The sequence below is a fragment of the Macaca thibetana genome, chromosome 1, assembly GCF_024542745.1.
Source record: "Macaca thibetana thibetana isolate TM-01 chromosome 1, ASM2454274v1, whole genome shotgun sequence".
Taxonomy (NCBI): Eukaryota; Metazoa; Chordata; class Mammalia; order Primates; family Cercopithecidae; genus Macaca; species Macaca thibetana.
The window spans coordinates 121,631,718-121,655,877 of NC_065578.1; the positions used below are offsets into that span (position 1 = coordinate 121,631,718).

The window sequence follows — 24,160 nt, forward strand, 5'->3', positions numbered from 1 at the left end:
TGTATGACACAAGGGATAGAATGCATGAAAAGCAGAGGCAAACATCAGCTGAAATGAGAGAGAATAATAGTAAGAGCTGAGTGCAATGGGATCATACCTTTTGTGAGGTCGTTGATGCTCAATCAGTGGAGAAGGGTTTCCCTTAGAAGAAGAAATTTCTGTACAGGTGAGAGATTGGACCAGATGATCACCAAAGTACTTCTCTCTCAAATCTTACATATTCCCATGATAAATTTGAAACTGCGTAGCTTTCTCTTCATAATAAATTCAGTGTGGAAAGCCATGTAGGGACCTTTAGCCTGAGATGGGACAGAGTGGTTGAATATTGTTTTCCATTCCATTATGTAGCATAACTTCTATGTTACATAAGAAGTGGTTCAAAGGAGCAGTCAGAAAAGCTATCCCAAAATACCTGTTTTGAAGAACTTGAAAGACATAAAATCCTCTCAGTTATGCAAAGGTTGTTTGATATGAGTTCTACATTGTATATAGTTTCACATTTTGCACTTCTTTTACACTTTCTTTTATACTGTTTATAAGATACAAATGAAACCCCCATGAAGTAGAACACGAAAATTACATTATCCCTATTTTCCATGTATTAGAATTTAGATTCAGAGAAGAGTCAAAGCTTTAGTCATGACCTAACCAGTGTCCAGTTTTAAATCATCTAATTACCTATATGGTACAGTTTTCCCTGCCATGTCATACCACTAGATCTAAGCCACCTTCAGGCCTCGACACCTCATTTTAAGCTGGACATAACCTTAAACAGAGTACAATCAGAGATTTTGGTCAAAAAAGACAAATATAGGGCAAAAAAATGTTGGCCGCTAAGACCTTTTTGAAGACTATAAATCCAGAAGAAGAAGAGAAAGAGGAGGAGAGTTATGTTTTATTGCTAGATATTTTGTAATCTCTCTTAATTACAATGACTCCAGGAAGAAAATATTGCTATCTCTGCTATACATAGAACATGTAGGCCCCAAATGTCAAACAACTAATCTGAGGCCTCAGAGTTAGATAGATAAATAGACTAGATAATCTCATGATTTAAATAATCATGACACAATTGGTCTAATGGTGTCCATACACTTAGAAAGTATTCTGATTATAGAGTCTTAAGAGAAAACCCAGACTTTCCAATCAGTTTCTAAATAGCCAGCTGCCCATCTTTGTTCCTGAGGCTGTATACCATGGGGTTCAACAGTGGGGTGATGATGGTATAGGTTACTGTCACCAGCCTAGCTTTGCCCGATGTATATTTGGCTGAGGGCCACAAGTAGACAAAGGAAGCACAACCATAATGGACAATGACTACAATGAGATGGGAAGCACAGGTGGAGAAGGCTTTTTCTTGCCTTCAGCTGATGGGATCTTCAGGATGGTGTGGACAATGAAGCCATAAGAAATGCAGATAAATATCAAGGGCAAAACAAGCACCAAGACCCCAAAGATGAAGATGACCAGTCCATTGATGTCACTGTCAGCACAGGCTAGTCAGATAACTGATGAAATATCACAAAACTAGTGATTGACCTTGTTGGAGCCACGGAAAGGAAGACTAAAGACCTAATACACCTGATGTATTAGGAAGCCACTAATAATGCAAGTTGCTACCAGTTGTCCACATACTCTCCAGCTCATGAGAACAGTGTAGTGCAAAGGCTGGCAGATGGCAGCATAATGATCATAACCCTTCACTCCCAGAAGCAGACAGTTAGCGACAGCAAAACCAACGAAGAAGAACATCTGGGTGGCACAACTCACAAAGGAGAGTGTCCTTAGTACAGAGAATAAGTTGATAAGCATCTTGGGCAGGATAACGATTGTGTAGAAGATTTCCGAGATAGAAAGAATACCTAGAAAGAAGTACATGGGTGTGTGGAGGCTGTGATCCAAGTGAATGACTGAGATGATGATGATGTTTCCACTCCATATAATCAAATAGAGGCAGAGAAAGACCACAAAGAGGACAAGCTGCAATTTCCCAAGGCTAGAGAAGCCCAGCAGTAGGAACTCAGTGACAGAGGAGGAATTAGCCATGAAGAGTTGATCCCATGGAATAAAGCCAATACGATCAGACCCAGAGATCTTTGGAACTTAAAATTCAGGGAGACTTACCTTCATAAAGTAGCCATGCCAGCCTTGTTTGAATGAGAAACAACAAGCATGGGAGAGAAAAAAGAGTTGTAAATGTAATGAGAAGATCTTCTAAATTGATATGCATTCAAACTGCTATTTTTCTGCTGCTGATTTTAGCAGTGAATCTGGGGACAAAAGTTCATAGGAAGTGTACAGTCATTTGCTCAAATAAAGCCTATCCATCAGGTCCCCTACTTGGAGACTTATATAGATCCCATCTAATTTTTTAATAGAGTGGTTCCTCCTTATCCAAAGTATTGCTTTCACTGGTTTCTAGTACCCAGGTTAGTTTCAAGTACCCAAGTCAACTGCAATCCAAAAACATCAAATGGAAAATTCCAGAAATAAACAACTCACAAGTTTTAAGTTGTGTGCCCTTCTGTGTATCATGTTGAAATTTCACACTGTCTTGCTCCTTCCTGCCCAGGACAAGAATCATCCCTTTGTGCAGTGTATCGGGACTATATATGCTATTACCCATTAGTCACTCAGAAGCCGTCCAGTTATCAGATCAACTGTCATGGTATCACCAAGCTTGTGCTCAAGTAACCTTTATTTTCCTTAATAATGACTACAAAGTGCAAGAGTAGTGATGCTGATATAATGTTATTATTGATCTACTTCATTATTAGTTATTGTTGTTAATATCTTGCTATTCCTAGTTTATAAATTAAGCCTTATCATGGCCATGTATTATAGAAAAAAAATCACAGTATATTTAGAGTTCAGTACTATTCACAGTTCCAGGCATACAATGGAATCTTGGAACATATTCCCTGCAGACTAGAGAGGATTCTTGTAACCTAATGTTATAAAATCCTTTATATTAATTATTATTTTCAATGGTCACACTTTTATCCTGATTACTGATACATATATCAATAAGCGATAGCATGAATAAGCTGTAACACCATTGTCTGATGATTCACCTTTCTACGCCTGTTTTTAATACCTTCTCCATCTAGAAAAGCATCCATTTGTCTTTGTGTTACTTAAAGAGCACAGTTCCCTTTTACAACTAATTATATAACCAATTTTCATGCATTCATTTGTTAAACATAAATTGGTTTTGAACTATTGCTATTGTTTTAGGACTAGCTTTATGATTACTCTACAAACTCTTACAGGATTATAGGCCTGATTTCTCCTTACAGAAAAGACATGGCTAGAATCATTTAGTTTTGCTTCAGCATTCACTTGTTGCCCATTGTTTTATGTCCTATCCTTGATGTACCTGGCTTGGAGGCCCAAAACGCTGTCATTCCAAAGAACTGTCTCTAAATTTCTGAATAGGTGGGCTCAGATACCTTCCCTAAGGCCTCCAACATATTTATCATTGCTGGTACTGAATTACATACATTTTAATCAAAGCACTCTTATTCTGTGCTACCTCTTGCCTAAATGTGTTCTTTTATCTAGATTCTGTATCTCAATAAGTAGTTTCAAAATACTCTTAAGCCATCTAAGCTATAAATTTCTACTACATGTTTAAACTCACCATTTTTCTAATCTTCCACATTCAATCTATTTTTGTTCCCTTTTAGGATTCATTATTCTTTTTTGCAAGTAATTGTCATTTGCTTGGACTATAGTATTATAAGTGAACTGCCAAGATTCTCTCTTCCACTCTGAGTAATCCTCCATAATAGCAGCAGAATTGTCTTTCTATAGAACAAATCCTATCATATTACCAAACCAACTGACTCTCAGTTATCTATAAAATATTCTAGGTCTTTCACACTTTTCCCAGTTTCACCTTTTCACTCATAACTGCCATTATAGATTCCTTCATATGTACTTCAGCAGTGAGAATTTTTACACAATCAAGTCATTTTTCATACTGCTTTCTATATCTGGAAATAGTCTCTGCTTTATACTTACTGTTTTTCTGCTTTTAATTTTGTGGTCTCCTTTTACTTTTCATTTAAAATGACTTTACTCAAAGAATTCTTCCTACAGCTTCCTAATCATGCTGCACCATTTTTTTTTTTCCTGAGTAGTCACTAGAATCTTACTTGTCTTGCCACAAACTACTATTATAAGGTTATCTTTGACTCTACAAACTATAACTTACCAGATAACAGAAACTGCATCTCGAACACATACAATGATGCCCAACATATACTAAGTGTTTCAAAACCTGTTGAAAAAAATCAACGACCAATGATATCACTTTATTCTCTAAATCATTTCAAAACTCTCGAGTAGATGATATTTGATTCCAGGGATTTTCAAAACTTGTTACCTTAATATTTACCTACCCTGTAACATTAACACTCTGCTTCAACATTTTGGGATGAAAAATCTCTCTGACATTATTCTCTGAATGTAGAGCAAAAAATCCCGTAAAAAATGTTGCTATATTATTTATCATTTCTGATTATCAAATAGTCTCCTCCATTATCTCACTAGCTAAACTTTTGATTTTAATTTTAGAAACACTTGATTTAGGGGCTTGAAGTCCTTTACAAATAACTAAATTGCTATCAATATTTGCTGTTTTGTTTAGGCAAATGTTTAATAAAATTTTGAAACGGGAAGAGAACCAAGAGTTTTATTTTCTATCTCAGTATATTTTTGAATGGCCTTATCTCTAAACCTTATAAATAAAGAATATACACCATGCATTTGACCAAAACAGATTCCTCACTAACATTCTTCCTGAGACATCATCTATGCCTTTCCACTTTCCATATATCCTTTCTTGGAGTGTTTTCTCACTTATAGGTTCATCCCCAATATTAACAGTGACAAAGTATGCAAAGAAAGTTGGTGTACGGGAAAGAAAATTGGTGTACCTGAAAGAGAAGTAAGGTCACATTACTCAGTATCTACTCTATAACTCCTACCCCATCTGTTCTTTCAAACTCATCCTTGGAACCTATGTGGAAACTAATAGTCAAAAATAAAATTTACTATGGAAATATTTGACTTAACTCAGTCTAGGGTACTGCTTACAGTTACTGGTAAATAAGAGGTAATGACATGAGTTTGGAAGGGAAGGCATTACAGATTGAAAGAAACGCTTAGAAAAATGAGAAAGGGGAAGAAAAGAAAAGAAGAAAAATAGAGTAACTAGATCATCTTCTTAACAAGTAGAAATAGTGAATTCATATTTTCACATTATGCTGCATAGTAACTCTTCATCACCTGTAAGGTAAAGTCAAAATTCCTTAAGCTGAATCATAGGACAGATGATTCTCTGTCCCATATACATTTACAATCTCATCCTCTAAGTTTTCATCACACAGGAATTGTACTGAAATACTTAGTTTCCTTTATATGCCTTTGTGTCTCAAGATTCCACTGAGAAAGAGAGGAGAGAGAAATCTCAGCCTCCAATATCATTTCCCCTTCATGTATGGCCCACTCATTCCTCCCATTTTTAGAGTTATCAATTATCTAACTTTCTCCAATATGTCTAAAGAGGGTCTGCTGTTCCCTTCTTAGTAATCTAAAGCTTGTCTAAAACATGTTATATCTAATTTTTTCTTTCCCATTGGTCTCTCCAATAGATTTAATAGCCTCAAGGATAAACGCCTCATCTTATTCCCTTTGTATCCTCAACTTTATCCAATATTTAAATAAATGAGATATAGATACTTCAGGAATAAATAAATGTCTATTAATGAATTAATAATAATTCTAATTAGTTTATTTTGTAGTAACTTGGTTTCCTTAAGAGGCACTATTATGTGCCTCTTAAGTGAGAAACATTTCTGTATTCCTCATGCAGTGTATGTTTACTGTAATTTTTTTATTCTTCCTTTCTAAGACTAATACTACCCCCACCCCTGAAATAATCAAGACTTATCCTGGGTCTCTGTCTTTGCTTTGGCCTTGGTTTCAATCTTTATCTTTATTTTTTCCACTATTCAGCTTTTCTTTCTGTCATTTGATTACAAATTCTGTTTTTTCATTAGTAATAACTAGGGGTAAACAGATCACTAGCTCATGGGAAAAACTCAACAATTTTAAAATTTGACACAAAAATAAATGACTGTCACTGGTCTTCTTAATAAAAAAAATCAAGGTCTCTAAATAAAAATTAAAATTTTACATTTCTTCAAATCAGAGTTCTAGAGCCTTGTAACCTGCCAGTTTATTCAGTCTCAGGCACCTCCTAGAAACTTCTGTGAAGGTTTCTGGGTGAAATTTACTAAAATTGTCTTCCTTGTCATGATGCCTCAGGGTTCTTCTTCATCTTTCAGGAACTCCCAAGACCAAAATAAGAAAACAGCATTACTCCACAGAAAAATGTTACCTGTGCCCTTTCTCCATGGCTACTTTAGGTAATGCCTCAATGAGTGTCATCAGTGGCCTTTCCTTTTTACATTAGCCATGGACTCAATGCCTTGGTTGGTAAGTGAGCTCTCTACCTCCACAGGGAGATAATTACCACATGTGCCCAATACTTGTCCATAATTTTTCTAATTAGCATGTGGAACCATGATAATATACTATAAGAATTCGTTGGCCAAAGAAAAAGTCCTATTATTCATGGGGATTAGTTGACTCCCTCTTAGAAATTCTCTAGTCAGAAATGTGGAGGTTCTCCAGGCATCATTTGTTAAAATATACAACAATGAAACCATCTCCTTTGAATTTCCCTACATGGTGCCTCTAGAGTTTCGTTCCAAATTGAAGAAAAGTATTCTTTTTTAAGCAGCTACACATTCCTATTTCTGAAAGCTAGAAGAGAGGAAGATATAAAGAATAGAGGATAGAATACTAGCATGGCAGAATCTTTCAGATACATTAGAAACAGTTTTGCTTCTGGAATATAATGTGAATTTGGTAAAAATTTCCTCAGTATATGAAGACAGTTTGGATTATGGAGAAAAGTGTGACAGTGCCTTCATATAGGTTTCCACAAAGCCCATCAGCTTTCTCCCCATTTCAGTTCACATACTGGTTCTTTCTGACAGTGAGTCCATCCACCTGGGCTGGAAGTGGGTGAAATGCTAGATACGCATGGGCGTCTCTCTGAGGTGCTCACATGAACTGCTCTTGTATAAGTCATGTACCACATGTTCTCACTTACAAGTCAGACCTGAACAATGAGAATACATGGACACAGGGAGGGGAATAACACATACTGGGGCCTATGGTGGAGGGTGGGGAGGGGAGAGCATCAGAATAAATAGGGAATGCAACTGGGCTTAATACCTAGGTGATGAGTTGATGGATGCAGCAAACCACCATGGCACATGTTTACCTATGTAACAAAACTGCACATCCTGCACACGAATCCCATAACTTCAAATTAAATTAAAATCTTTTTAAAAGGATGCTGCAGGGATGAGAAAGTAAGAGAAAAGCCCAAGTGATTAAGCCAGACAGGAACTTTTAGTGGCTGCTTCCTTCCCCTGAATCCAGATAGGATGAGTGACCACTTTGACCAAAAAATTACAATCAATGTAAGACTGTATCCATTTATTAACCCTGGTCTCTAAAGTCTAGTAGCTGCTACTTGTGGTGTGTTGAATCATCCACTTTTGTACCCTAGCAACCGTGTTTTGAGAAAGCCCAGGCAGCCCTTGGAGAATCTATATGGAAAGAAACCAAGGCTCCTGGCCAATAGCCCCAGCTGAGCAAACTGTGTGTGGAGGCTTTTATCCTGGTGGATGACACTGATAATGGTGACATTGCCACTAAGGATGACTAGATACAAAAAAAGAAAAACTACAAAGAGAGCCAGTTGAATTTCACCGAGGCTGGAAAAACCCAGCAACAGGAATTCAGTGACCATGGTGAGGTTTTCTGCCAAGAACTACAAAGACAGAAAGAAGTAAAACATATTCAGGTATGTGAATATCAGAATTTGGGGCGTGCAGTCCTTTGTTCCTTTCTGGAGGTGACAAAGAAGAATATTGCCTTTTACTTGCCTTTTCCGGTTCCTAGCTACCTCTCATGTTCATTGGTTCATGGTCCCCTTCTTCTGTCTTCAAAGTCAACAAAGTTACACCTCTTTCTCTGACTTTCTGATTCTCTCTCCCAATTTTAAGAATCTTATGATTACTTTGAGCCTACCAGAATAATACAGGATAATATCTCCATTTTATTGTCAGTTGACTTTCCTTCTGCAACCTTAATTCCTCTTGTTATAATCCAACATATTCTCAGGTTCCAGTGATTAAAACATAGAAATCTTTGGGAGCTCGTTATTTGGCCTACTAGAACAAGCAATAAACCATCTAAAAATGATATTAAGAAAACAATTCAATTCACAATATCATTTTTAAAAACTTAGTGTCAGATTTAACAAAAAAGTGCAAGACATATGCACAGATATCTCTCAAACATTTTTGGGATAAATTATAAAATATGACTAAGTGAAGAACACCCATGTTCATGAATTTAAAGATATAATAAAATAAAGAGCAATTCTGACCAAATTGGTCTATGTAGTCAACGTAATTCTTAACAAATCCCAGCAGGCTTTTATTCTAAAGACTGATAAGATGATTATAAAATTTATATGAAAAGAAATCAGAATTGCCCAAATGTGTTCAGTTTAATCACTAAATAGAGGCCTTTGGAGCATTGTGATCCATTTAATAGTCACCATTTTAGTCCTACTCTAGGATCCTCAAGTGTTTCCGGAACACATCACAGCTCTTTGAAGACTGTTGATAGAAATAATTTTAAGTGTTGATAGAAATAATTGTAAGTTGATTATTTGCATTCTCAGGCTGATAACTTAAAGTTTACCACTAATAATGCCCAGTTATATTTGTAATCATAATTAAAATAACCATAAACACATTTTACAAAAGAAGATATTATATACCTGAACAGAGGGTTGGGAGACAGGTCCTGTTGAGCTCAATATAGATGGATTGAGTTAGGTTAATATCACTTATTCCCCACTTTGAACAACGATAATGTAGACATTCAAGAAAAATAAGCAAACAGATTGTGAATAATTATCTGTATTTATATGCAGAATAAGTATTTTCTGAATTGACTAGAATTATCCTTATCACCTTTCTTCTTTCCTTATCCATCATCTTTATCTATAGACACACATGGAGCCCAGCATGCCTTAAATAAAACATGGTCTGTTATAGAGTCATTGAATTCTGATCATAAACTGCTTTTAGGAAAAACTTTGTATATGGTTTATGAAAAAATGAAAATTGAGGTTTGAAACTTATAATAGCTTTTTCTGCAGTAAAAAGTCAAAGCAATGTAGTATACTTTTGATTTTCTAGTAACCGTTAATTAAATGTTAGTATAAGAGAAGACAAGAATACTTTTTATTCAGGTAGAATCCCATTAAATAAAATTAGCTTATATGAAATTTATTCTAATTACTGCACCTAAACCTCCTCTCAGGTTCTAACAAGTAAAAATAAGAATCTCTTCACTCTGTCAATAGTTTCTTTTGCTGTGCAGAAGCTCTAGTTTAATTAGCTCCCACTTACAAATTTTTGTTTTTGCTGCAATTGCTTTTGGGAACTTAACCAAAAATTCTTTGCCAAGGCTTATATTGAGAATAGTATTCCCCAGGTTTTCATCCAGGATTTTTAGAGTTTGAGGTTTTACATTTAAATTTTTAATCCACTTTGAGTTAATTTTTGTATATGGTGAAAAGTGATGGTCCAGTTTCCCTCTTCTGCAGATGGCTAGCCAGTTATCCCCGCACCATTTATTGGACAGGGAGTCCTTTTTCCATTGTTTTCTTTTGTCAGCCTTGTTGAAGATTAGATGGTTGTAGATGTGCAGCTTGCTTTCTAAGTTTTTTTATTATGTTCCGTAGGTCTATGTATCTGTTTTTGCACCAGAACCATGCTGCTTGGGCTACTGTAACATTACAGTACAGTTTGAGGTTGGCTAGTATGATACTTCTCTCTGACTTTGTTCTTTTTGTTTAGGGTTACTTGGGCTATTTGAGCCCTCTTATGGTTTCATATGAATTTTATAATAGTTTTGCTAATTCTGATAAAATTACATTCGTAGTTTGATAGCAATAGCATTGAATCTGTAAATTGCTTTGGACAGTATGGCCATTTTAACAATATTGATTATTCCAGTTCATGAGCATGGAATGTTTTTCCATTTATTTGCATCATCTCTGATTTCTTTGAGCAGTGTTTTGTAGTTCTCCTTGTAGAGACCTTTCTCCTCTTTCATTAGGTGCATTTCTAGATATTTTATTTTCTTTGTGGTTATTGAAATATAATTATGCCCTTGATTTGACCCTCAGCCTGGACATTGATGTATAGAAATACTACTGATTTTTTTAGATTGATTTTGTATCCTAAAATTTTACTAAAGCCATTTATTATGTCTAGGAGCCTTTTGGCAGAGCCTTTAAATTAGTTTTCCAGATATGGAATAATATCAACAACGAAGACCAGTAGTTTGACATTTTCTTCCTATTTGGATGCCTTTTATTTCTTTCTCTTGCCTTGAATAGGAGTGGTAAGAATGGGTATCCTTGTGTTGTTTCAGTTCTCAAGAACAATAGTTCTAGCTTTTGCTTGTTGAATATGATGTTGGCTGTGGATTTGTCATAGATGTCTCTTATTATTTTGAGATATGTTCCCCAAAGACTAGTCTGTTGAGGGCTTTTATCATGAAGGGATGTTAGATTTTATTGAAAGATTTTCTGCATCTATCGAAATGATCATATGAATTTCATTTCTAATTGTTTATGTCATGAATTACATTTATTGATTTTCATATATTGAACCAGACAACCTACAGAATGGGAGAAAATATTCACAAACTATGTGTCAGACAAAGGCCTAATATTCAGAATCCTATAAGAAACTTAAATCAAGCAACAAACAATAAATGCCATTTTAAAATGTGCAAAGGATATAAACAGACACATCTCAAAATAAGACATACAATCAGCCATGAAACTTATAAAAAATGCTCATCATCAATAATCATCAGAGAAATGCAAATCAAAACCACAATGAGATACCATTTCACACCAGTCAGAATGCGATGAAATAAAATATTTGTTTCTATACATTTAAATGATCCATCACCCTTTCATCTTATTCATATTCATGACTATCCAAGTGCTCATAAACATTGATCAAAAACAGCAAAGACTAAAATGTATCTTACACATTTATCCTATACATTTAAAGAAGCATTAATTAAAACATTAATTTTTAAGTTTAATTATTTTAAATTTTTAATTTAAAATTTTTAAAAGAATACGGAAAATCTATCTGTACATTTGAGCAAAACCATTGATCAGTAACAATAAAAATAAAATCTATGAAAATCATATTTTTGAAAGCTCTTCCATATGATAATTTTTTTTTTTTTTTTTGAGACGGAGTCTCGCTCTGTCGCCCGGGCTGGAGTGCAGTGGCCGGATCTCAGCTCACTGCAAGCTCCGCCTCCCGGGTTTACACCATTCTCCTGCCTCAGCCTCCTAAGTGACTGGGACTACGGGCGCCTGCCACCACGCCCGGCTGATTTTTTGTATTTTTTAGTAGAGACGGGGTTTCACCGTGTTAGCCAGGATGGTCTCGATCCCGTCTCGGCCTCCCAAAGTGCTGGGATTACAGGCTTGACCATACGATAATCTGAAAATACTATTAAACAAGTGTTGGGGCAAAGGGAAAATTCAATGTAAAATAAAATAAATTCTAGAAAATAATGTCAGCTATATATATTAGACTATATGGGCTAAATTTAAAGCAGTTATCAGAAGAAAGTTTATACCTTATTTACCTAAACAAAAATTTAATTATTTTTAAAGTATAAAACATCTCAATGCCGTCTAAACTCTTTCTGACATATAGTAGTAACTTAATAAATACATCTTCAATACATTTTAAATATCAGTTTAAATTTTCAACACATACGTTCAAAATTTATTTTATATGTTAATAAAATACAAAAAAAATTGAAGAATAGAAAACATTGTATTACTGGACAGAAAATTTGAAAAGCTAAACTTACACAATAATGGAATATTATCAAGCAGTATTAAGCAACAATTTGTATAAAATAAAATATTTACAAAAATGGCACCATTAGAAATATTAGAAAGCAAACAACAAATGGGAAACTACCAAAAATATTCTTCAAATAAATTCATTAATAAAAAGTTTATTACAAAGTGATGGAGAAAATAACAAACTTTGAAGAAGCAGATAGATATAAGCATACAGTTTATAAAATAGAAATAGAATGCGTCAAACATGTAAAAATTTATGTTAAAAATATAATTTAACTTGAAGTATATTTCAAGTAAAGTAGAGACATTATTTACACCTATCAAATTAACTGGTGGTGTTATATGACAAGTAACAAAAAGTTTACTAATAAGATTATAGGCCGGGCGCGGTGGCTCAAGCCTGTAATCCCAGCACTTTGGGAGGCCGAGACGGGCGGATCACGACGTCAGGAGATCGAGACCATCCTGGCTAATACGGTGAAATCCCGTCTCTACTGAAAAATACAAAAAACTAGCCGGGTAAGGTGGCGGGCGCCTGTAGTCCCAGCTACTCGGGAGGCTGAGGCAGAAGAATGGCGTAAACCCGGGAGTCAGAGCTTGCAGTGAGCTGAGATCCGGCCACTGCACTCCAGCCCGGGCGACAGAGCGAGACTCCGTCTCAAAAACAAACAAAAAAAAACCAAAAAAACAAACAAAAAAAAAACCAAAAAAACAAAAAACTAGCCAGGCGACGTGACGGGCGCTTGTAGTCCCAGCTACTCGGGAGGCTGAGGCAGGAGAATGGCTCAAACCCAGGAGGTGGAGCTTACAGTGAGCTGAGATCCGGCCACTGCACTCCAGCCTGGGCGGCAGAGCGAGGCTCCGTCTCAAAAATATAATTTGCTCTTGTTTATGCCAAGAAATTTAGCAAAATATATCAACATCCTTGAATATATTTATCTAATTTATTGCAATATTCTATTTCTTAAAAGTTGCCCGTAGAGATTTATATGTAAAAATGTATTTATAATAACGAAAATTTGAAAATCGTAACACAAACTAATAGTACTTATTTTAAGAAAGGCAGTATTACTGTGTATTGAATGACAGTATGGAATCTAGAGGAAGGTAACTTGGCTTTGGGTCCCAGTTCTTCCATTGGGTGACTGTGTAACCTTAGACAACTTATTTAACCTCGCTATAATGTAGTTGTCTCATCTATGAAAGAGGCTGTGATTAATGTTAAGTGTATTAATTTATGTAAACTTCTGAGAACAGCACCTGCTACATAAGAAGTGCTCTATCTAATGGCATTATTTTCTTTACTATTATTATTTTTTTTACTGGTCTCTTTTCTCTTATAGATAAATATGTTTTAAGACAGTAATTTTGAAACTTTATGTTTATTACATAACTGAGGCTATAGAATCAAATTAGTAGTCTACCTCAGCAGTTTTTAAATTTAAATGGAGAGCAGATATAAGAAGAGAAGATTAGAATAAAGCATACCCAGTCTGAGTAGTCCTTATTTAAAGTGAATATTTTATTTCAATTTGTATATGTGCACATGCATACTAGGTGTCAATTAAAATATATTTGTACTTTTTCTTGCAGACAGAACTATGAAAATAGAATACACACTCAATGAGCTGACCAACTGATTCATAATATCTTTATTGGAGAATGAATTTTCTTTTCTCTCCAGGCCCCCTGATACCCATATCTGGTGTTTTTGACATGACTGATTCCTCTCTAGAGCCAGAACTATGGAATCTGAAAAGAATCTGTATTTCTTTTAAAAAATAAATATATTATGACACTCTTTATTTTTGTTTGCCTTTCCTTTCTTGTATCCAGCCTGAAGGGAGAAATTAGAAGAAACAAATTTATTCAAAGTAGGAAGCTATAGGGTTTTGTTTTGTTTCATTTTGTTTTTCATTTTTACCTCCACCCCTGTTGACTTGGGAAGGGCAATTGGAGGAGATTATTTTGCAGAGTGATTTGGGCAGCAGAGATAGAGGGGCCTGAGAATGGGAGGCATGGCATTGCAAACACAGAGAACAGCTGGGAGAAGATGGGAGAGGAGAGGAGAATAAATGGTAAGGTGGGTGTTGAAACAGTTCAACTAAGAAGTGGCAATCATAGGGACGTTTAAATTTACATTTAACCAAGTACCTTGTAACTCAGAACCCTAAAAAATCCCTGCAAATGTTGCAAAATTCCAATTTTCTTAAAAGAAAGAAAGAAAAAGAAAAGAAGGAAGGAAGGAGGGAGGGAGGGGGGGAGAGAGAGAGAGAGAGAGAGAGAGAAAGAAAGAAAGAAAGAAAGAAAAGAAAGAAAGAAAGAAAGAAAGAAAGAAAAAGAAAGAAAAAGAAAGAAGAAAAGGAAGGAAGGAAGGGAAAGAAAGAAAGAAAGAAAGAAAGAAAGAAAGAAAGAAAGAAAGAAAGAAAGAAAGAAAAAGAAAGAAAGAAAGAAAGAAAGAAAGGGAGGGAGGGAGGGAGGGAGGGAGGGAGGGAGGGAGGGAAGGAAAGAAAGAAAGAAAGAAAGAAAGAAAGAAAGAAAGAAAGAAAGAAGAAAGAAAAGAAAGAAGGAAGGAAGGAAGGGAGAGAGAGAAAGAAAAAGAGAGAGAAAAGAAAGAGAAAGAAAGAGAAAGAAAGGAAGGAAGGAAGGAAGAAAAAAGGAAGGAAGGAAGGAAAGAGGGATAGAAAGAAAGAGAAAAAGAAGGAAAGAAAGAAAGAAAAGAAAGAAAGAAAAAGAAAGAAAGAATGAAAGAGAGAAAGAAAGGAGGGAGGGAGGGAAGGAAGGAAAGAAAAAGGGAGTTAAAGGGAAGGAAAGAAAGGGGGAGAAAGGGAAAGAAAGAAAGGGAAGAAAAAGGGAAGGAAAGACAAGGAAAAAGGCTGTTGATAATTTGATCTCTTACAACACCACAAATATTTATTCCAGCTCCAAGATTTTATCCCAATGTTTTAATCATATGGAACTTCATAGTTCATTGAACATGCAAAGAGCCTTTTCCTGTGTTAGGGCAGATCTTCTAATCGTTCAAATGACTTCCCTGTAAGTCAGGTTTCCAAGCACTATTTCAATTTAAAAACTATTTATTGTATACATTACTAAATCTGAGACATCATATTTGGTGTTTGAGATACAACAGTGAAAAAAGCAAAGATCTTTGCCCTTGTGAAACATGCATTCTAGGACTTCTTACGTTTTAGATCATTCTATAAAATGATCATTCTTACCTAGTACAATTCAAGCTCTTAGAAGTCAAAGACTATGTTGTTCATTTGACAAAAGTTTCTGTGCCATGCACCAAACACTTATATACATCTCTCTAACCACATCAGCATCAGAGTTTCTAGCAAGAACAAATATTCAAAATCTGACAAAATTATAATTGAACAAATTAATACATAAATAAATCATTGCAACTAATTTGTACGTATTTTTCATGTAGTTTGTAAAGATAATTCCAGTGAGTGATCAAAATTTGTTATGAAGAAAGCACTAGAGACGGAATTCACATTCCTATTTCAGCATTTTCTTTGAGCAAATAAATTAATCCTCCTGAATCTTAGTTTTCTCTTCTGTAATATGGGTTATTATAAAGATGATTGGACAGCGTAAGTAAAAAACATAACCCAGAATTACAAGAAGCCCTAATTAAATATTTCCTTCCTTTCTTCCTTCATTTCTTAAGACTGATGCTAAGGGTAGCCTTTTTGACCATTCTGCAATATCTCTAATGTTCTTTTTTCTTGACCTTAAGACCTCAACCTGAGCGTTATTTTGTCTCCCCATCCAGCTACTTTTCCTATTACCACCTTCCAATCCTTCGCTGTCATGTATTTGTAAACTGCAATTCGAAGAAAATCTCAACAATTTCTGAATTAAACATAAGATAAAAGGCATAACTAGCTAAGATATTTGAAATGACATAATTATGTCCTAAGGTTTTAGATAATTTAATTTCTTCAAGCTGTCCACTGAATAAAGACCAAATCTCCAATATGAGAGAGTTTCACATTTTTTAAAATATGAATCCTGGGGTACAGAGGAATGCAGTTGCTCTGTATCTTAATCATGGCCCAGGCCCTTTAAGGAAAAGTCCAAATAATTCGCCAAAACTAGCATGCTCCCAATATATTATATATCTTCCTGCTAGTCTCTTAAAATTTTTCAAGACAGCAACAAATGACTTACTACTTCACTCCCCAGAAAAGTGGTCATTGTGCCTTTTCTATATGGGCTGGATCAGCTACAACCTTAATGAGTATAATTAATGGGTTTTTTTTTTTCTGGTTCACATTAGCATCAATGCCTGCTTGGTAATTTTACTATCTAGCACCCTAGGGAGCTATGACCACATTGCTTCTGACACATTCTGCCCTCCCTCAATTAGCAACTATGATCCAAGGGAAAAATGCTCCTCAAGGCTTTTTTGCCAAATAGATAAACTACGCAATAGACTCAGGAAATTAGTTGGTTTCCTATTTTAGATTCTTTGGTGAAGTGACTCATTAAAAATCTAGAAGCTACTGGAAACACAATCAGCAGAAAAATCTCCCATGGGCTTCCTCCTACAGTTCCTGATTTTTGACATTTGGCTGGAGACAAGAATGTTTACTCCTTAACTTAAGCCTCTATTTCAAGGGAAGGAATATATTTTGAGAAATGGCAGAGCAATGGACTAACAGGTGCTTGTAGATCCAGCAGTGACAGCAGCAAGGAGCAAATCTGGGAGATGCCGCACAGTGTGGGAGAACTCACTTATAGTGTCCAGAGACAGCATTGATGTATTTATGTATTACGAAGTTTAGTTTCAGTCATGAACTGTGTTACATTTAGGCGATCTGAGCTCAAATAATTGGTAATTTTTACCTTAAGAAATTAATCCCCCAGCCAGGCGCAGTAGCTCACGCTTCTAATCCCAGCACTTTGAGAGGCTGAGCAGGGGCGGATCACCTGAGGTCAGGAGTTCGAGACCAGCCAGGCCAACATGGTGAAACCCCATCTCTACTAAAAATACAAAAATTAGCCAGGTGTGGTGGTGGGCACCTGTAATCCCAGCTACTCAGGAGGCTGAAGTGGGAGAATCACTTGAACCTGGGAGGCGGAGGTTGCAGTGAGCTGAGATTACACCATTGCACTCCAGCCTGGGTGACAGAGTGAGAGTCCATCTCAAAAGAAAGAAAATAAAAAAGAAAGAAAGAAAAAAATTAACCCCCATAGGAGGAAACATAGAAAGCAGTGACTGCTGCACGTTTTGATGTGGGATTATGAGAGATATGCATATGTCACAATAAAAAAATACAGAAAATAAATACAAATTGGATTATGGAGGTCAATAACTTCTTAGAGGTGGTTATGTTTGAATGAAGTTTTGAAATCTGAGTAGTGGGTAGACAAATGATAAGAAATCATAAATTTTGGGAAAATACATGTAAAGGTAAAGAGGCATGAAACAATATATTGTATTAGAACAACAAGTACTTTGGTAGAATTTTTAACAAAGAGTTAAAATGTACCTTCAAATCTGTTAGGAACTATTGAGAGTTTTATAATCTGGGACATAATTTAATCAGATTTTTATTTTAGAAAGATGATGACAATGATAATAAAAATCAACACTAAAATAGTGCTCAGCATATGCCAGACAACTTTTGTAAGTGTTTAACTCATATTTTCTAATTTAACCATCACGACAACCCTAAGACTTCCCTGGCAGCAGTGTGAAGAATGGATTAGGGACCACAGGACTTGAGGTTTTTGCAGTAATCCAGAGAAGACTGGATGATCCTGTAAAAATAGAAAAGGAATGTGATTGAAGAACTTTTCGCCAGTGGAATCTATAGGACACAATGGGTGGTATGAGGGTTAAAAAACAAAGTGGTGAAGATGACTTCCATGTACTTGGCTTGTTTGATGGAGTTAATATGAAGGTGGCAGAGCAAGATTGGGGGGCATAAAATTGCAGGACAGTCATGGCCATTCATAAAACAGGTATTTCTGTTACGCCCGGCACTATACAAGGAACTGGGTCAACAAAGCTGTGTCTGATACATAAACCCATGCTGTCAGTAAATTCAAATTCATTCCAGAGAGAAAGCAGAAAAAGCATTTATACCCCAAAAACTCAGGTAACCAAAGCCAAAATAGACAAATGGAATTACATCAAACCAAAAAACTTCTGCACAGAAAAAGTAACCATCAAAAGAATAAAGAGACAGCCTATGTAATGAGAGAAAATATTTGCAAATCGTGTATCTGACAATGGGTTAACATTCACAATATTTAAAGAACTTTAAAAACTCAATAGTCAAATAACAAATAACCCAATTAGAAATGGGCAAAGAATCTGAATAGACATTTCCGAAGACATATAAATGGACAGCAGGTATATGAAAAAATGCTCAACTCCACTATTCATCAGAAAATGCATATTAAAACCACAATGAGATACCACCTCACACCTGTTGGAATGGCTATTATCAAAAAGACAAAAGATGTAAAGTGTTAGGGAGGATTTGGAGAAAAGGGAACCCGTACACACTGTTGATAGTTGTAAATTAGTTGACAGCCATTGTGGAAGTCAGTAAGGGGGTTCCTCAAAAAACTGAAAACAGAACTACCATATGATCTTGTAATTCCACTACTTGATGCATATCGATATAAAATCAGAATGTCAAAGAGACATTTGCACTCCCATGTTTATGTAGTATTATTCACAATAGTCAAAGTTTGGAATCAACCTAAGTGTCTATTCATGGACAAATGTATTAGGTTGGTGCAAAAGTTATTGCAGTTTTTGCCATTGAAAGTAATGACAAAAAGAAAACACAATTACTTTTGCATCAACCTAATATAAGAAAATGGGGGTGTACATACACAATAAAATATTATTCAGCTATATAAAGAAAGAAGTCCTGTTTGCAATGACGTGGATGAACCTGGATGATATCATGCTAAGTGAAATAAACCAGGCACAGAAAAACAAACACCATATGATCTCACACATATGTGGAATCTAAACGTCAAACTCATAAAAGCAGAGAGTAGAATGTTGGTTACCAGAGACTGAAATCGGGTGAGTGGTTGAGGGGAGAGTTTTGAAGATGTTTGTTACAGGGTACAAAATTTCAGTTAGATAGGAGAAATGATTTTAAAAGCTCTACTGCATATCATGGTGACTATAGTTAATAATAATGTATTATATACTTAAAAATTGCTAACAGTAGATCGTAAGTGTTCTCACCACAAACAAGTACATGAGCTAAAGATATATGTTAATTAACTTTAGCCATTCTACAATACATATGTATATCAAAATATCATGTTGTACACCATAAATATATATAATTTTATTTGCCAATTAAAAAGCATTTTTAAAACAGCATTTATACAAGCCTTCTTTGCTTGTCTCCAACTCATCCAGTTCTTGCTTCAGGGGATTTGTACACATCGATTCTTCTGTCTAAAAGGATATTCCCTTTACCTGACGACTTTTACTTACCCTTCAGGTTACATACAGGTTAACTGTCAGTTTCTCTGGGAAACCAACCCTATGCCGTTCAATCTAAATTAGGTTTATCTTAGCATTCTCTCCTCTATCCCCTGCATGCACTTTTTCTTCAGAGAATAAACTTAAACTGGTAAAGTATGTTCCCTCCTTTTTCTGTTTACTGGGACTATCTTGAACCAGATAATAAGGTCTATGAGGGCAAAAACCACATTTATTTTGTTCATCACATTTATTCGTTTTGAAAAAAGCAAATTGTTGGTTAGCTTCAGAGAGTATAAGAAAGCATATAGAGAATGAAGAATAACAAAATTAGAAATGATAATAATGAAGAGGAAGGCAGAAACTAGATGATAAATCCATGACAATGAAGGACTCTTGGCATTATCTTCTATGGCGAAGGGAGTCACTGGAGAGTTTTCCACGGGTTTTCTGGTCATTCTAGGAATCTAGCCTTCTATTAATATAAACTCAAGCTGTTTGCTTGGAATTACTTGAGATATTTCAGCAAGTAGGCAATGCTAGTAGCTTCCTTGAAGAGAGCAAATTAGTATGGTGTTTCAGGAACAAATGTGGGGGCTAAGACAAACTAGTATGTGAAGGACATACATGTGCATCAGGAGGAGAACCACAAAGTGGCTCCACCTCAAACCAAGGAAAAACAAAACAACCCCAAGTAAAGGCAAAGCTATTTCTTTTTTTCTTTTTTTCTTTTTTTTTGGCAAAGATATTTCAATATGTAGGTTAAGGAAATGAATCCGGGACCATAAGGACCACCAAGATTTATAGCAGAATGTGTGGGACCGAAGTTTTCTGTTGTCTTTAGGAAAAGAAAAGTAGGGATAGATGGATTTCCTGCTGCTTTTTTCCTTTTTCTTTCTTCTTCTTTTTTTTTTTTTTTTTTTTTTTGATATATCTTTTCTGTCAGGGCTCTGACATGACGCTCAAAACCCACCAGCTCCTGCAGCTTCTGGGAGCCAGAGAGAATCAGCCGGGAGAATTCCACACATGGGCACTTAGTTACTGGAAACCCTGCATGAGATGTGAGATCCCAAAGCCAGACTGGGGGTCCCTAGGGTCTTGGCTTCGGGGCTAGGCGTGGAACCATAAATGAGGGTTCAGCCTGTCTGCCTGGGGGATTGTGTTTCCTGGTGTCTTTTTCACTCAAATTTTGAAAAGCAGTCGAATTTCTTATATTGGAAGCTCTAGCAGTTAAAAACAGTAAACGCTAACATTTTCAGGAATGTGTCTTGTGCCAGGAGCTGGGAGGGGTTTGTGTAGTGGAGTGATGACATGTTCGCCTCACATGTGAAAGGTCCCCGGTTTGAAATCGGGCGACAACACCCTTGCTTTCCTGAAGGTTGGAAATACGTAGGTGATTCTAAAGAAACATGAAAGGAATGCCATTGCTAATCAACAAACCTGCTCACAGCGAACCTCATTCCCTGTCCTGCTAGTCAGAGTGGTGAGGAGGGAAGGGCACATTTGTCACCCGGCAGTCATTTCAGCAAGGGAGGTTGAGGGCGACACACCAATGTTTAGATCAGGAAATCTCACAAAGCTCTCTTCATTCTCTTCCAATGCCGGAATTTCTCCATGGGCTGACAATGTGATTACATCTCTGAAAGCTCAGGAGTTATTTCCTGGGGGTCCTGCTTGGCTGCCCTCCATCTCGGAGCACAGATGTGGAACAGGTTGATTTGTCTGAGAAAACCACCCTGAAGCTGCATCTGGATCTCAAGCCAAGAATATGGAGTCAATATTCCATATTCACACAAATGAGGAGTATATATATATATATATATAGAGAGAGAGAGAGAGAGAGAGAGAGAGAGAGAGAGAGAGAGAATCTCGCTCTGTTGCTCAGGCTGAAGTGCAGTGGCACCATCTCGGCTCATTGATCTTGGCTCACTGCAACCTCTGCCTCCCAGGTTCAAGTGATTCTCCTGCCTCAGCCTCCTGAGAAGCTGGGATTACAGGTGTGCACCGACACACTCAGCTAATTTTTGTATTTTTAGTAGAGCTGGGGGTTTCACCATATTGATCATGCTGTTCTCGAACTCCTGACCTCAGATGATCCATCCACTTCAGCCTCACAAAGCACTGGGATTACAAGAGTGAGCCACTGTGCCCCGCAAAAGTAATATTTTTAGGTCGGGCTCTGCAGCTCACGACTGTAATCCCAGCATTTTGGGAGATGGAGGTGGGCGGATCATCTGAGGTCAAGAGTTTGAAACCAGCCTGACAACATGGTGAAACACCGTCTTTACTAAAAATACAAAAATTAGTCAGACATGATGACATGTGCCTGTAATCCCAGCTATTCCAGAAGCTGAGGCAGGAGAATCGCTTGAATCCAGGAGGGAGAGGTTGCAGTAACCCGAGATCATGCCAATGCACTCCAGCCTGGATGACACAGCGAGACTCTGTCTCAAATACGTTTACGTTAACAATGCATACATTTCCCTACCCCTAAATAATCTTTCTCAGAAAACTCCAGAGGCTTCAGGAACCAACAGTTTTTTTTTTTGTTTTTTTTTTGTTTTTTTTTTTGAGACGGAGTCTCGCTCTGTCGCCCAGGCTGGAGAGCAGTGGCCAGATCTCAGCTCACTGCAAGCTCCGCCTCCCGGGTTTACGCCATTCTCCTGCCTCAGCCTCCCGAGTAGCTGGGACTACAGGCGCCCGCCACCTCGCCCGGCTAGTTTTTTTGTATTTTTAGTAGAGACGGGGTTTCACCATGTTAGCCAGGATGGTCTCGATCTCCTGACCTTGTGATCCGCCCGTCTCGGCCTCCCAAAGTGCTGGGATTACAGGCTTGAGCCACCGCGCCCGGCCAGGAACCAACAGTTTTAATAGACGTAATTCCCGATGTGTGGTGTACAGGTCCCGGAGGGCTCTCACCCACTTTCCCACCCTTGTCTCCTGCTTTGCCTTCTATTCTCCTTGACAGGTCTGGGGTCACTGCATCCAGGGCTTGCTTTGCCTTCTATTCTCTGGAGGAAGCGCTTAGGCACTTGAGTGCCAGACTGCTGCTTGGAACCACTGAGTGGCCAGCACTGGTGTAACTGCAGGCCAAGGCGTCTGAATCCTCAGGGATCTGCCCTTTACCCAGGTCAAAGGTCCAAGGGGTCTCCTCACAGCTTTCTGCCAGCCCGCTCCAGATATACACATCTTCCTGGAGGTTCAGTTTCTGCCCAAGGCCCAGCACAAATGTCATGGATCAACCGTGACTTTATGATTTTTTGCCAGGAGTTCATGGATCCACCAGGAGTATAGATGAATGTGAAAAGATTACTAGTTCTAAAGATTATAAACCCATAGAAACACACCAGAACTTACCTCCCACTCTGGAAGGTGAGTGGGGTGGGCTGGAGGGGTTGTTGCTGCCCTTCAGGCCAAGCACTAATTCCTCCAGTATCACAACCCCGCCCCCAAGGCAGACACGTTGATGAGGAGACAATGTATTACTATCTTTTATTCCAAAAATGCCAATGGGGCCCGGGTTCGGTGGCTCACGCCTGTAATCCCAGCACTTTGGGAGACAGGTGGGTGGATAGCCTGAAGTCAGGAGTTCGAGACCAGCCTGGCCAACATGGTGAAACCCTGTCTCTACTAAAAGTACAAAAATTAGCTGGGCGTGGTGGCAGGTGCCTGTAATCCCAGCTACTGGGGAGGCTGAGGCAGAAGAATTGCTTGAACCTGGGAAGCAGGGGTAACAGTGAGCCGAGGTTACAGTGAACAGAGATCATACCACTGCACTCCAGCCTGAGCAATAGAGTGAGACTCTCCAAAAAAAAAAAAAAAAAAAGCAGGGGGGGCAATGGGATTTTTCTTTCCCACATTTCCTCAGCTCACAGTGGCCCTGCACCTGGCTGCTGAATCTCTATGTAGACCAGACTCACTTGAGTAATAAAGACTCCAACAGATGCAACAAATGAGGTTATATTGACAGTGAGAAAACAAAACAAAACAAAAAACTACATACTTTGGCCAGAAACTGAATCTAGGGAAGAGAAAAACATTCCACCTGAATCACTAATGCTGCTAGTTTAAAAAATTCTCCTTAGCTTATGATACATTCAATACTTCTGGATCTGATTTTGTTCACCATTCACATTAGGCCTAGGGTTCATTCCAGACTCTTTTACAGACATGCAAATCAACTGGTTCAAACTGAATGTAATGGCCCAAATGTTTTCAGTTACACTGAACCCCCAGTTCCATGTGGGATGGAAGGGAATGCCAGCCTGGTGCAGAATTGTTTCCAGGCTAGGCACAAAGGAAAGGATCGGTGGCAGACTCCCTGAATTGAGGAAGTGAAGCTAAGGGTCTGGGGAGAGCAAGACAGAGTTCATAGGACAAAGATCCAGTGAGAAGATAACTAAGCAGAGAGAATCTGGGCATATGTACAGGTTCTGCCACCAGTATTCAGCAGAGCACTAGTCAGTGCATGATTGTGAAAAGAGTAGCTGACTAGTACCAGGGAAAGAAACATCCAAGAAAATCATGGAATGGCGTCTGGTACTCACACAGTGCAGAAAACAGTATCTGTTCGCACCAGCCAGACTGGAATTATTCAC

The 24,160-nt window shown here is 37.4% G+C and overlaps 1 pseudogene; it reads right to left on the reverse strand.

Moving 5' to 3' along the window:
• Window positions 1-1,111: 1,111 nt before the first annotated feature.
• LOC126952077 (olfactory receptor 10R2-like) lies at window positions 1,112-16,291 on the reverse strand (annotated as a pseudogene).
• Window positions 16,292-24,160: the final 7,869 nt, after the last annotated feature.